This window comes from Rhinolophus sinicus, linkage group LG02, assembly GCF_036562045.2.
Source record: "Rhinolophus sinicus isolate RSC01 linkage group LG02, ASM3656204v1, whole genome shotgun sequence".
Lineage (NCBI taxonomy): Eukaryota > Metazoa > Chordata > Mammalia > Chiroptera > Rhinolophidae > Rhinolophus > Rhinolophus sinicus.
The window spans coordinates 57,751,891-57,764,050 of NC_133752.1; the positions used below are offsets into that span (position 1 = coordinate 57,751,891).

Here is a 12,160-nt window from a genome sequence, read left to right on the forward strand (position 1 = left end):
ACTGTAAACAAACATAGAACCTGTGAATTTACTGGGCATCGTTACTTTGAAAGTGTCACCTGAGGTATGTAAATGTCTGAATATAAACAGAGATGTTACAGGACTTAAAGGACTCCTTTGTGTAAGTGATAGCACTACAAGCGTAGCATAGAGACTTCATAAGCTAGTCTTGAGTTAGAGCAGCAAGAAAGGACATGGGAGCTGCGAAAGAGATCCTGGATGTCTTCCTGCTCCACCTGAGCTGCTTCATTATTATTCCCTTGAAATAATTAGTAATTCTGAACTAAGCAAGATTTCTGATGTGTGAGTATCTGATAGGACAATCCAAATCTTTCAGTTATATCAGAATGTGACAGGACTGCCTTTTAGACCCAAAAAATATAGTGGCTAAACAAATTTTTGTAAGAAAAAAGGATGTGATGCATTGTGAACTGAATGTTTGTGTCCCCCTAATAGGGCTTTCTTATTTTGAAGCCCTAACCCTCAGTGAGATAGTATTAGGAGGTGGGGCCTTTGGGAGATAATTAGGTTTGGATGGAGTTAGTGACCTTATAACAAGAGGTAGAGACTAGAGGGCTCTCTCCCTGTCATGTGAGGACAGAGTAAGAAAGTCTGCAAGCAAGGAAGCGGGCTCTCACAAAGAATAAAATCTTCTAGCACCTTGATCTTGGACTTCCCAGCCTCCAGAATGATGAGACATAAATTTCTTTTGTAAGCTACCCAGTCTGTGATATTCTGTTATAATAGCCAAAAGAGACTAAAACACCCTTTTTTAAAACTATTCCTTATTTTTCTAATTCTTTTCTAATTGCTTGTATTCCTTTCAATTGAACTCCTAACAAAGGATATTTTACACATGACCATGGATTATTTTCCTGGTAAATTATTTTTATTGGTTCTGTATCTTGAATTAAACCAGTATCATTATTCTCTATGTACTCAATGTCATGCTTTAGTTGGTTTCATCTCATGGTACATTCACAGCACAGTGCGAGACTGCCACTCTCTACTGTACCCCTTTTCTTTCAGAAGGCACAGACTAGTCAGCTCAAGATCCTCCTCCCCAAGGAGCTATACAGACCCTCCACCCAGAGTTGAGAACATGGTAACCTTTAAGTTGCAGAGCAGGTCTCTCCCTAACAGATTTACAGGAGAGTCAGGAGAAAGTAAGAATACATGCTCCTAAGTTAAGAGGATCTATTTGTATGGAGGAAAAAGAACAAGTCGAGGGCTGACCACAGATAGCAACTACCAATATTGATCTATCGTCAAATGGAACACAAGAAATTCCTGTGGAAAATGAAGAATACGTAGCATCAGTATTTATCAGAAAAGGCAAAACAAATCATTACCCTGAGGGAAAGTCACTGACACGTATGGTTCACCAGTTCACACTGCTAAGATTTCCTCAATCTGTCAATTGAGCCATTTGCCAATTATTTTCTGAGTAGCTGCTGTTAAGATTTTAGTAATAGTCTGCTCTTGCCATCTACCACCTTTTCCCTAATTTGAGTTTGGAGAGTCAGCAAGAGAGCTAAGTAAAGGTGGTTAAGGCCATAGGGCAGTGTTTATACGCCCTTGGATCCTTGACAATATATTTTGAGAAAGCTTCAAAAAACCATTGGTGGAAATCAGTGGGGCACTCACCTATCTTCTGTGCATAGTACTGCAATTTCACACACCTCACCTTCAGTGGAAAGGCTTTAAGTATTGCCATTAGTACCCCTCTCTATGGGTCTCTAATGCCCTTAGGTCTTGCATAATCTTATGTGTGTGTGTGGGGGGGGGCTATAGTTGTCTTGGCTTGGCCCCCAAATCCCTTAATGTGGTGATCCTCCTCCCAATCCCTGACATGCTTGCTCCATCAAAGAAGCAAAGCATGCTGGTTGTAAAATTCCATGCAGCTGCCGTTGCAGAATTCCACACAGAAGAAGATGGAGTGCATCCAAATGTGTGAGGCTATAACTGAAAACATGCTGCATAACACTTCTGCAAACTTCTGAGGTACAGAGAAAAGATGTCTTTAAATGAATTATGTCAATTGGTGAGAAAGCCATAAGAATTGCCAGGGAGCCCCAGGTGGTTCTCAATGGCATCAGCTCTGCTGGTGATCCAAATAGGAAGGGCTAGGTTTTCTCTCTATGAGATTTTATGTATATGTGTGTGTATGTATGTATGTATGTATATACATAAATACATATATATATATGGCACTTTGATTTCTCTTCCCATGATGACATTCATCAGCTTAACATCTTTTGGGGGGGCCTTTGTTCATGTGTTTGTCACAACACAATCCTTTGTTCTCTAACAGAGAAGGTAATTTGTGGCTGGTTAAAGAAATTGTGTCCTCTTTACTGGGAAATTCACTAATGAAGGGAAACACCAGTCTAAAATCCATCTCTCTCTCTCTCTCTCTCTCTCTCTCTCTCTCTCTCTCTCTCTCCCTCCTTCCCTCCCTCCCTCCCTTTTTCCCTCCCTCCCTTCCCCAGGAGTCAGTTTGAAACAGGAAAGGATGATAAAATACAGGAAGAAGCAGGAGTAGAAACAGTACAGAAAGGAGGAGATTCTGCGAAACGGAAGATGCCTTTCATTTTTAATTTCCTCTTCCATTTTTCTCAATCTTTTTTTTCTAGCTACCCAAATGATTTAAAATTATTTTCTTATACTGATATTTTCCCCATAAATACCAGTTTTGGAAGAGGCCTACATTTGCTTTGGATGAGGCCTAAGACCCCACCAATCAATTAATTTATCCAAATCAAAAGAACTGCCCTTAGGCAATTGCAAGACTGGATTCTCATACACCCATTCCAAATATGACAGAGATATTTCAGTTATTTAAGAGAAAGACCTGCAGGCAACATTCCTTGCTTCTCATATTTTCCAACCATATAGTGATCTTGATGGACTTTACCAATGCTTATTCAATAAAGTAAAATAAAAGAATCTTAAATTTGGAAAGGTTGGTTCTTCTGACTAGTACTCCAAAAGAGCAGAGAACTAGAAGGCAAACTTTATAATTCAGGGCCTGTGATCTGAGTCTTATATGGCCATAAGATGTCCAGGTGGTCTCTTCAATTCAAGAACTGCCAGAGTCATCCCATTTTCATTCCCAGAATTATTGCGGAAATAAAATAAAAAAACAAAATCTCCTGCCAAACCAGAAAATATCTCCAAAAAGGTGAAAAAGAAAGAAAAAAGCTTATTATTGAATAAGCATTAAATCAGAGTATTACGAGTATCATAGGTAATTCACTCAAGAAATTGCAGACAGGGAAAAATGTCATACTTTTGTATAGCTGACTACATACAACATATTACATTTATGTTCACACAATAAACTAGTCCTAAGTCAGAGGACATAATAGCATCTTTTGTCACACAGTTCACCCTAAATTCTCTTGGTAATTGGGATGGCCAACTGGGTTAGCTGGTTAGCTTTACCCAATAGCAAAAGAAACTTCTCACCTTTATAACACGAGGCAGTATTGGAGTGGGAGATTGGCAATCTTTCTTCCTTGATGATTATAATTCCAAGAGATGGCTCCCAGGTCCTTGGGAAAGACGTTCCTGTCTTGTAAAGCAGGCAAGAGTTTTATTTAGCTTTTGAAAATAATTGCATTTTGTGTTCACCACCTTAGTCAGTTGTCCTTCCGTCACCATATATTTAATCCCCCTTCCCCTCTTCTACCACCCCACTCCCCCCTTGCAATACATACATGATGTATTATAGAAATGTACACTTGAAAGCTATAGAATTTTACTAACCAATGTCACCCCACAAATTTAATAAAAAATTAAAAATAATTGCATACATTTCAAGGAAACAGAAAAAGAATTCACAATAAAAAGTTTTCAAAAGTAAATGCTTTGAGTAAAGGGAATGAGGAGCAGTCTCTTCCATTATTTTCAACAAAGGAAATTAATCCTCTTGTTTTTAATTTGTATTTGCTCTTACACATGCAAGAAACTCTAGAAGAGAAGAGCTTTATGATGTCTGAAGGGGCACAGTTAATTTAATCTAGGATGCTTTATCTAATCTTATTCTTGAGAAGCTAAAATAATATCCAGGAGGCAATGACTGACCTGCTGACTCAATTATCACATATGAGCAACGTGATTGAATAAAAAAAAAGATTCACATTGTATAAAAAACACTATGGAATCTGATGCTTTTAAAGTTCAATAGGAGTGCTAGAAGGCCTGGTTAGTTGGTATATTTATGGGAACATTCTGTTAACCTAAGTTATGGCAGGATATCACTAGACAGTGTGTTCTTTATGATTTTCAACTAATGGCTCAATTACAATGGATTTATCTTCTTTGTGGTCAACACAGACAAATAAAGGGACAACACAGTGATGTCCACATGAGGGTAAATAAGCAACACTATGTAATGACACCTGGAAGCCAGTATCTCTAGAAAACTTTACTGTGATATCAAAGTATGGTTGTGTCTTCAAACCACAAAGAATATAGAAATTATCAAACATTGACCTGTGGTCGCTACTCTTGTCACAGGGGATGTGTGATACACGGAAAATGTTTCTTTTGAAACATGGAAACGGAAAATGGATAATTTTAATTGATGTATGGTACATAAAATATTATTTTAATCTTTCTACCATAGCTCTACAGTGGAACAAAAACTTAAAAAGCTCATGAGTAGATACTTTTCTCCCAGAAAGAGACAAAATTTGGGGAAAGTGATTTGAAGGTTCAGTTTATGTACTACTCACAGACACTGGTCAGAAACAGAATAGTAATTTGGTATTAGAAACATTACACAATTGATAAAATGTCTTCAACAACACATGTAAAAATTTGAAATTACTGTGGATGATGGAGAAAAAAGAATTGAGCTAAGAGAATATCAAAGGTTTGTGAAGAAACATGGTCATGATTGATATGCTTTGTAGAGGGAATAAAATTGTAATGACAGTTTACAGAAGATGTTATAAGACAAATAATAAAAATACACCTGAGAAATATGTGGCAAAAAAACATTTATACAGGTCAGAATATAAACTGGGAATTAAATGGTTAAGAAGTAGGACGGCATTTTATGTTCTCTCGTTACTACCCTGTTTCCCTGAAAATAAGACCTAGCCAGACCATCAGCTCTAATGTGTCTTTTGGAGCAAAAATTAATATAAGACCCAGTCTTATTTTACAATAATATAAGACCGGGTCTTATCTAACATAACATAAGAAAGACCGGTCTTATATTAATTTTTGCTCCAAAAGACGCATTAAAACTGATGGTCTGGCTAGGTCTTATTTTCGGAGAAACACATAAGTATACTGGGTTCAATAGTGTTTCCCCGAAATTCATGTTCATCTGAAACCTATGAATGTGCCCTTATTTGAAGATAGGGTCTTTAGAGATGTATTTAATATGTAAGTTAAAACGAGGTTATATTAAATTTGGGTGAGTCTTAAAACCAATCACTAATGACCCTATAATGAGAGGTACAAAGACACTAGAAAGGAGAATGACACATAGATAGAGGCAGATATTGAAATTATGTTATCACAAGCCAAGGAATACCAAGGACTTCCAGTAACCACCAGAAGCTAGAAGCGAGGCATAGAACAGATTATCCTTCAGAGCACACAGAAAAAGCCAAACATGCCAACACTTTGATTTCAGACTTATAGCCTCCAGAACTGTAAGACAATAAATTTCCCTTGTGTTAAGTCACCCCCCCAGTGTGTGGTACTTTGTTATGGTACCCCTAGAAAACTAATACTCGTACACCAAGAGACACGTCAAGAGAAAAATAAAGGTAAGCTTGTTGGATCTCCTTGTACACATATCGTAACGACAGACATCCTCTTGAGTAAATAGTATCTGCTAATGAAAAAGTCCTTAACTATAGAATGTGTTAGTGAGATGTCCCTGCCCTTTTGTAACCATGGGTTAGCATCCAGTCCAACTCTACCCTTTCACATTCATTGATTGGAAGATCATCAGCCCTTCTCCTGTGATGAGAAGTTTAGGATTTAAGTCTTGCATTTTTAGCTATGTAGCATAGTGGGCCAGTGGCCGGATCTTAGTATTCTTGAATTAATTGCCGTAGGTATTTAGCTGTAGTTGGTTTCCACGGAGCTCTGTTGGAGGGCAACCTCTTCTCTGAGCGGACAACATGGAGGGAATCAGTTGCGGTCAAATGAATTCTATCTAAAAATATTTTCATATTTTATGAGATACACTTTATCCATGATTAACAGCACATGTATTTTTTTCATAATCTATGACCTGAAAATCAAAATCCTTTGAAACCATCTTAATAAGCCATCCAAATCTTCATTTTTCAGTTAATGTTTTTATAGCTCTGTCTCCACAAGACTCAACCATCAATTTGTCAGATGAGTTTTGGCATCTTTAGATACTTACTTCAAGATGCCAGCACACATCCCACTGAGGCTTGTCAGATTGCTGTTAAGTGACACATATGCTTTTCAAAAGTGTCTCAGTCATTAATCACGATACATAGCTCTTCCCCCTGAGGTCAGATTGAAACATGACTTGTGTTTAGTTATGCCTTGGAGACTTTTTCAATTTTCTTGAGTAAGGGGTTCTATTTGTTAGTTAGAATGATGTTTTTCACCCATGGCTGCATATTCAAACCACTTGGAAATTGTATAACATCATCAATGTCCCACTGCAAACCAATTAAAACAAAGTATGTGGGGATGATGAGCAAGTATCAGTGTACAACTCTCCAGATGATTTTAATGGGCAGCCAGAGGTGAGAGCCATTGCTTAATTGTAGTGTTTCTCAAACACTATGCGTCTGGTTGAAGCTCAGATTCTACTTTAGCATATGTGGGGCTGGGCCTGAGATCACCTATTTCTAGTGGGTGATACTGCTCTGTGAACCACACTTTGAGGAGCAACATTTTTGAAGTTCTTGGTTCTCAATGGTTTTGCCTTTCTTAATCAATATTCATCAAATGCATATTTTATAGACATGATTTCTCTGTCTCCTGTTAAACAGCAAGCAGCAATCCTCGTGAGGTATGGTGTTGGGCTTCTTGTTTTTACACCATCTGAATGAGTAAAATGGTTTTTACACCATTTCATAGTTTTACGCCATTGAATAGAACCTTAAAGGTGATCTGGTCTGTTAGTTTCTAGATGTCCTTCCCAGAACTGGGAGCCCTAAGAGGCACACTTGGAGAGTGTGGAGAAGTCGGAGGGTGCAGACAAGGGTGAAAGCCTCATTTCCATTACAATAGGAAATTGCACTTTTTTAGTTTGTTTTATCCTTCAGTGTGATTTTTCAGTTGAAAAAATAGTAGGAAAACCACTCATTTTGCATTTTGAAGAAGAAAAGCCAGAGGCACAGGCGGTAAGTTATATATTTAAGTTCATTAAATACTCATAACAAATTCATAAGATTCTGAGAATAAAAAAAAAAATCATTGGCTTCACTAAGTTATAGCACCAGCTAACTTTATAGTATTAGATGGGATAAAACTATCTCATGGTAATTTTGCTTTTAGTGTCTATGAACATGCCTGTCACATTGATGTTTATTTATAGGTGAGTCATCAAAGATCTAATGGGAGCATTTCACAATAATACTTGTATGGCTTCTAGTATATAGCAGATAATGTAAGAAACCAGGAATAAAAAGACTAAACTGTCTACAAATACCCAACAGCTCAGCAAAACAGCAAAAAAACAAAGCTCATGTTGTCATTCCCTTCCATTTGTTTCTCCCAGATGTTCTAAGGACTCGTAGACTTGTATACTAATTAGAAGTTACTGTATACAGTATTTTTCCTAAATTTGTAATTAATCTTGATTCTTCTCTTTTGAAGGGACGAAAAAATAAGACATTGAACTGCACAGTAAGGGTAAAAATGTGGCCTTGTCTTGTTGTAGTGACTCCCTGCGGTGGTCAAGAACATCATGCAGTATGGCCAGTGGGCAACACCCAGCAAAGCCATAGTGAGGTAAGTACCATAAGCAAAGGAAACAACAAGGAATCAGCAAGAGAAGATTTGGTGTACATGCTCCTCCTTAAAGCTTATAATAGGCTTTGCTCATGTTCATGTTTGGAGAAAGAGGGAGGCAAGGGCTATCTGCTGATGCCTAGAACAACTCATTTGGAACCATGGTTTCAGAAAATGTATGAATGACTTTCTTGGTAGCAGAAATCCAGGCCAGAGAGGACACAGGCACATCTGTCTTGCTCCTTTTTTCCCACTTTGTTTGTTTATGCCTCGTACCAAGTTCTATTGGCAGCCCTTGTCTGAGGCCTGCCAGTCTGAGTGACCTTTGACTTTGCCAGCCTGACCTTATAATCCCAAGGTTCTTCATAGCCATGCAATGCTTTTCCTATGTGAAATCAGAGTTCTTATAACCTCATGTGGTTATATGGCATTTATTTAACCTAACCCCAGAAAAATTCAGAATTTTGTTCCATAGGAAACCTAATTCTCATTCCCCCTCTTTCCGAATAATGGATATTAGGAAATTCTGAGGAGAACATCTTGAAGAAGATATGCACAGACAAGTTTGCATTTCTATGATTTTACCAGATTCTGTTCTGAAATGAGCTGTTATGCATAATTCAACTCGGCACAAGTTCATTCCTTATTCTATACTCAGCCTGAGAAGGAGGAATAGGGTTACCCAGCCTGTGTAAACCATAAACATTAAATCAACAAACTTATAATTTCACTAAGGAAATAAAGAAAAACCTATGGAATACTTAGGAAACATGTATGACAGCGTGTGATTACATGCTGATATATCTGCTACACACAATACATGCTGTAAGAATCCACAAAACGAATGGATCATTTGTTTCTGGGTTTCTCAGGAAAAGGTTCAGATTGAGTTGGATTTTGAGTGGAAGGATGTGATTAGGCTGCTGTGAAAAGGGAAAAAATATGTGCCTAGTGTATACTTGACTTAAGTGGAAAGAAGTCATATTTTCCATGCTACTGTATGTGGACTGGCACTGCATGGCTCATAACTCGAGGGGAAACAAAGGGACACTGGGCGAAGGACTGAACCAGAAATCTAATAAGCTCAATAGGTAACAGATTCATGAAGAAGGGATAGTCAGTGGAAACCCATTGTCTCTGGAAATAATGTGGAACAATCAAAACAGCAGCGGTGTTTCTTCATTCTCTAACTCAGAGACAGAGACGTCAATAGATGTCAGACTTAATATGCTTTGCAAATGCAGTCAAACAAATAAATAGTGATTTTAGAAAATTCCCCAATACTCATATTAGCCTATACTTCAAAATGCTATAGTCACCTTGCTACTGCTTTAAAAGAGAATTTGCAAGTACTGATAAAAAACAAGACTCTTTCATTTTTTTTTCATTTTTTTAATTAAAGTTTATTGGGATGACAATTGTAAGTAAAGTTACATAGATTTCAGGTGTATAATTCTATATTACATCATCTATAAATCACATTGTGTGTTCAACACCCAGAGTCAGTTCTCCTTCCATCACCATATATTTGATCCCCTTCAACCTCATCTACCACCCTCCTCCCTCCCCTCCGTATCCTCTGGTAACCACTAAACTATTGTCTGTGTCTATGAATTTTTGTTTCTCATTTGCTTGTCTTGTTATTTTTAGTTTATATCCCACATATTAGTGAAATGATATGGTCCTCTACTTTCTCAGTCTGACTTATTTCGTTTAGCATTATAATCTCAAGATCCATCCATGTTGTCATAAATGGTCCTATTTCATCTTTTTTTTACCACCAAATAGTATACCACAACGTTTTTACCCATTTCATCTATCAAAGGACATTTTGGTTGTTTCCATGTCTTGGTCACCATAAATAAAGCTGTAATGAACATTGGAGCACACTTGTCTTCATGGATAAAAGTTTTCAGAGTTTTCTGGGTAGATACCCAGAAGAGGGATTGCTGGGTCATATGGTAATTCTATTCAAAATATTTTGAGGAACCTCCACACTGCCTTCCATAGCAGCTACACCAATCTGCATTCCCACCAACAATGTATGAGGATTCCTTTTACTCCACGGCCTCTCCAATACTTGTTACTATTTGTCTTGTTGATGACCAGGGTGAGGTGATATCTCATTGTGGTTTTTATATGCATTCCTCTGATGATTAGTGATGTTGAGCATTTTTCATATGTCTATTTGCCATTTGTATGTCCTCTTTGGAGACATGTCTCTTCAGCTGCTCTACCCATTTTTCAATTGGGTTGTTTGTTTTTTTGTTGTTGAGTTGTTTGAGTTTCTTGTATGTTTAGGATATTAGCCCTTTATCAGAGGCAGTTTGCAAAAATCTTCTCCCATTCTGTCGGTTGCCTCTTTATTTTGTCGATGGTTTCTTTTGCTGTGCAGAAGCTTTTAAGTTTGATATAGTCCCATTCATTTATGTTAGCTTTTACTTCCCCTTGCCTTTGGAGTCAAATTCATAAAATGCTCTTTGAATCCAAGGTCCATAAGTTTAGTACCTATGTTTTCTTCTATGTAGTTTATTGTTTCAGGTCTTGTGCTTAAGTTTTTGATCCATTTTATGAGGCCAACATTATCCTGATACCAAAACGTGGTAAGGATAACACAAAAAAAGAAAAGTACAGACCAATATCTCTGATGAATACAGACACAAAAATCCTAAACAAAATTCTAGCAAATCGAATGCAACAATGCATTAAAAAGATTATTCATCACGACCAAGTGGTGTTTATCCCAGGGGCACAAGGCTGGTTCAACATATGCAAATCCATCAATGTGATACATCAAATAAACAAAATAAAGGACAAAAAGCATATGATTATGTCAAATGATGCAGAAAAAGAATTTGACGATACAACATTCATTTATGATTAAAACACTTAATAAAATAGGTATAGAAGGAAAATAACTTAACATAATAAAGGCCATATATGACAAACCCTCAGTTAATCTCATAATTAATAGTGAAAAACTGAAGCCCTTTGCTCTACATTCAGGAACACGAAAGGGCTGTCCCCTATCACCTCTGCTTTTCAACATAGTGTTGGAAGTCCTCACCAGAGCAATCAGGCAAGAGAAAGAAATAAAAGGCATCCAAATTGGGAATGAAGAAGTTAAACTGTCACTCTTTGCAGATGACATGATGCTGTATATAGAAAACCCTAAAGACTCCACCAAAAAGCTATTAGAAACAATCAATGAATACAGTAAAGTTGCTGGCTACAAAATCAATGTACAAAAGTTCAGAAAGCTGTCCACACCGCACTCTGCTCCTCTCACCCCGCACACCGCCCGCGCCGACCAGGGCCTCCATTCATCAGCTGGTAGGAAGTTAGCGCTTAGTGGAGAGCAAAGGCTTTGATGAGTACATGAAGGAATTAGGAGTAGGGATGGCTCTGCGAAAAATGGGTGCCATGGCCAAACCAGACTGTGTCATCACCTCTGATGGCAAACACCTCACCATAAAAACTGAGAGCACGTTGAAAACAATGCAGTTTTCATGTAACCTGGGAGAGAAGTTTGAAGAGACTACAGCTGATGGCAGAAAAACTCAGACTGTGTGCAATTTTGTCAACGGTACATTGGTTCAACATCAGGAATGGGATGGCAAGGAAAGCACAATAACAAGAAGAGTGGAAAATAGGAAACTAATGGTGGAATGCGTCATGAACAATGTCAACTGTACTCGGGTCTATGAAAAAGCAGAGTAAAAATTCCACAATCCTTCTGGACAGGAATTAGCTGCTCGAGTAAACAGGCTCAGTTCAATGAGCAAATCTCTCCATGTTTTTTTTTTTTTTTTTCATCTCTGTATTCAGTTATCTTTATCATAAGCATTTTACATGCAACTATTTCCAAGTGTTGGTTTAATTAAGATCGTCCCTTTGGTTAGTGAATAAATGTGTTTATGCTAAAAAAATAAATAAAAATAAAAATAAAATAAAAAATAAAAAAAAGTTCATTGCATTCCTATATACTAACAATGAAATCTCAGAAAAAGAAATTTAAAAAAATTTGACTTTGCAATTGCAACAAAAAAGAATAACAAACCTAGAAATAAACTTAACCAAGGATGTGAAAGACCTATATGCTGAAAACTATCAGACATTTTTAAATGAATCCAGAGGGTAAGGGGGGTGGGGGGTGGGGGGTGGGAGATGAGGGTAAGGGGGATCGAAT

At 37.5% G+C, this 12,160-nt stretch overlaps 1 pseudogene; it reads left to right on the forward strand.

Annotated features, from left to right (window-relative positions):
• Positions 1-11,201: 11,201 nt before the first annotated feature.
• LOC141568294 (fatty acid-binding protein 5 pseudogene) lies at positions 11,202-11,691 on the forward strand (annotated as a pseudogene).
• The last annotated feature ends 469 nt before the right edge of the window (positions 11,692-12,160 follow it).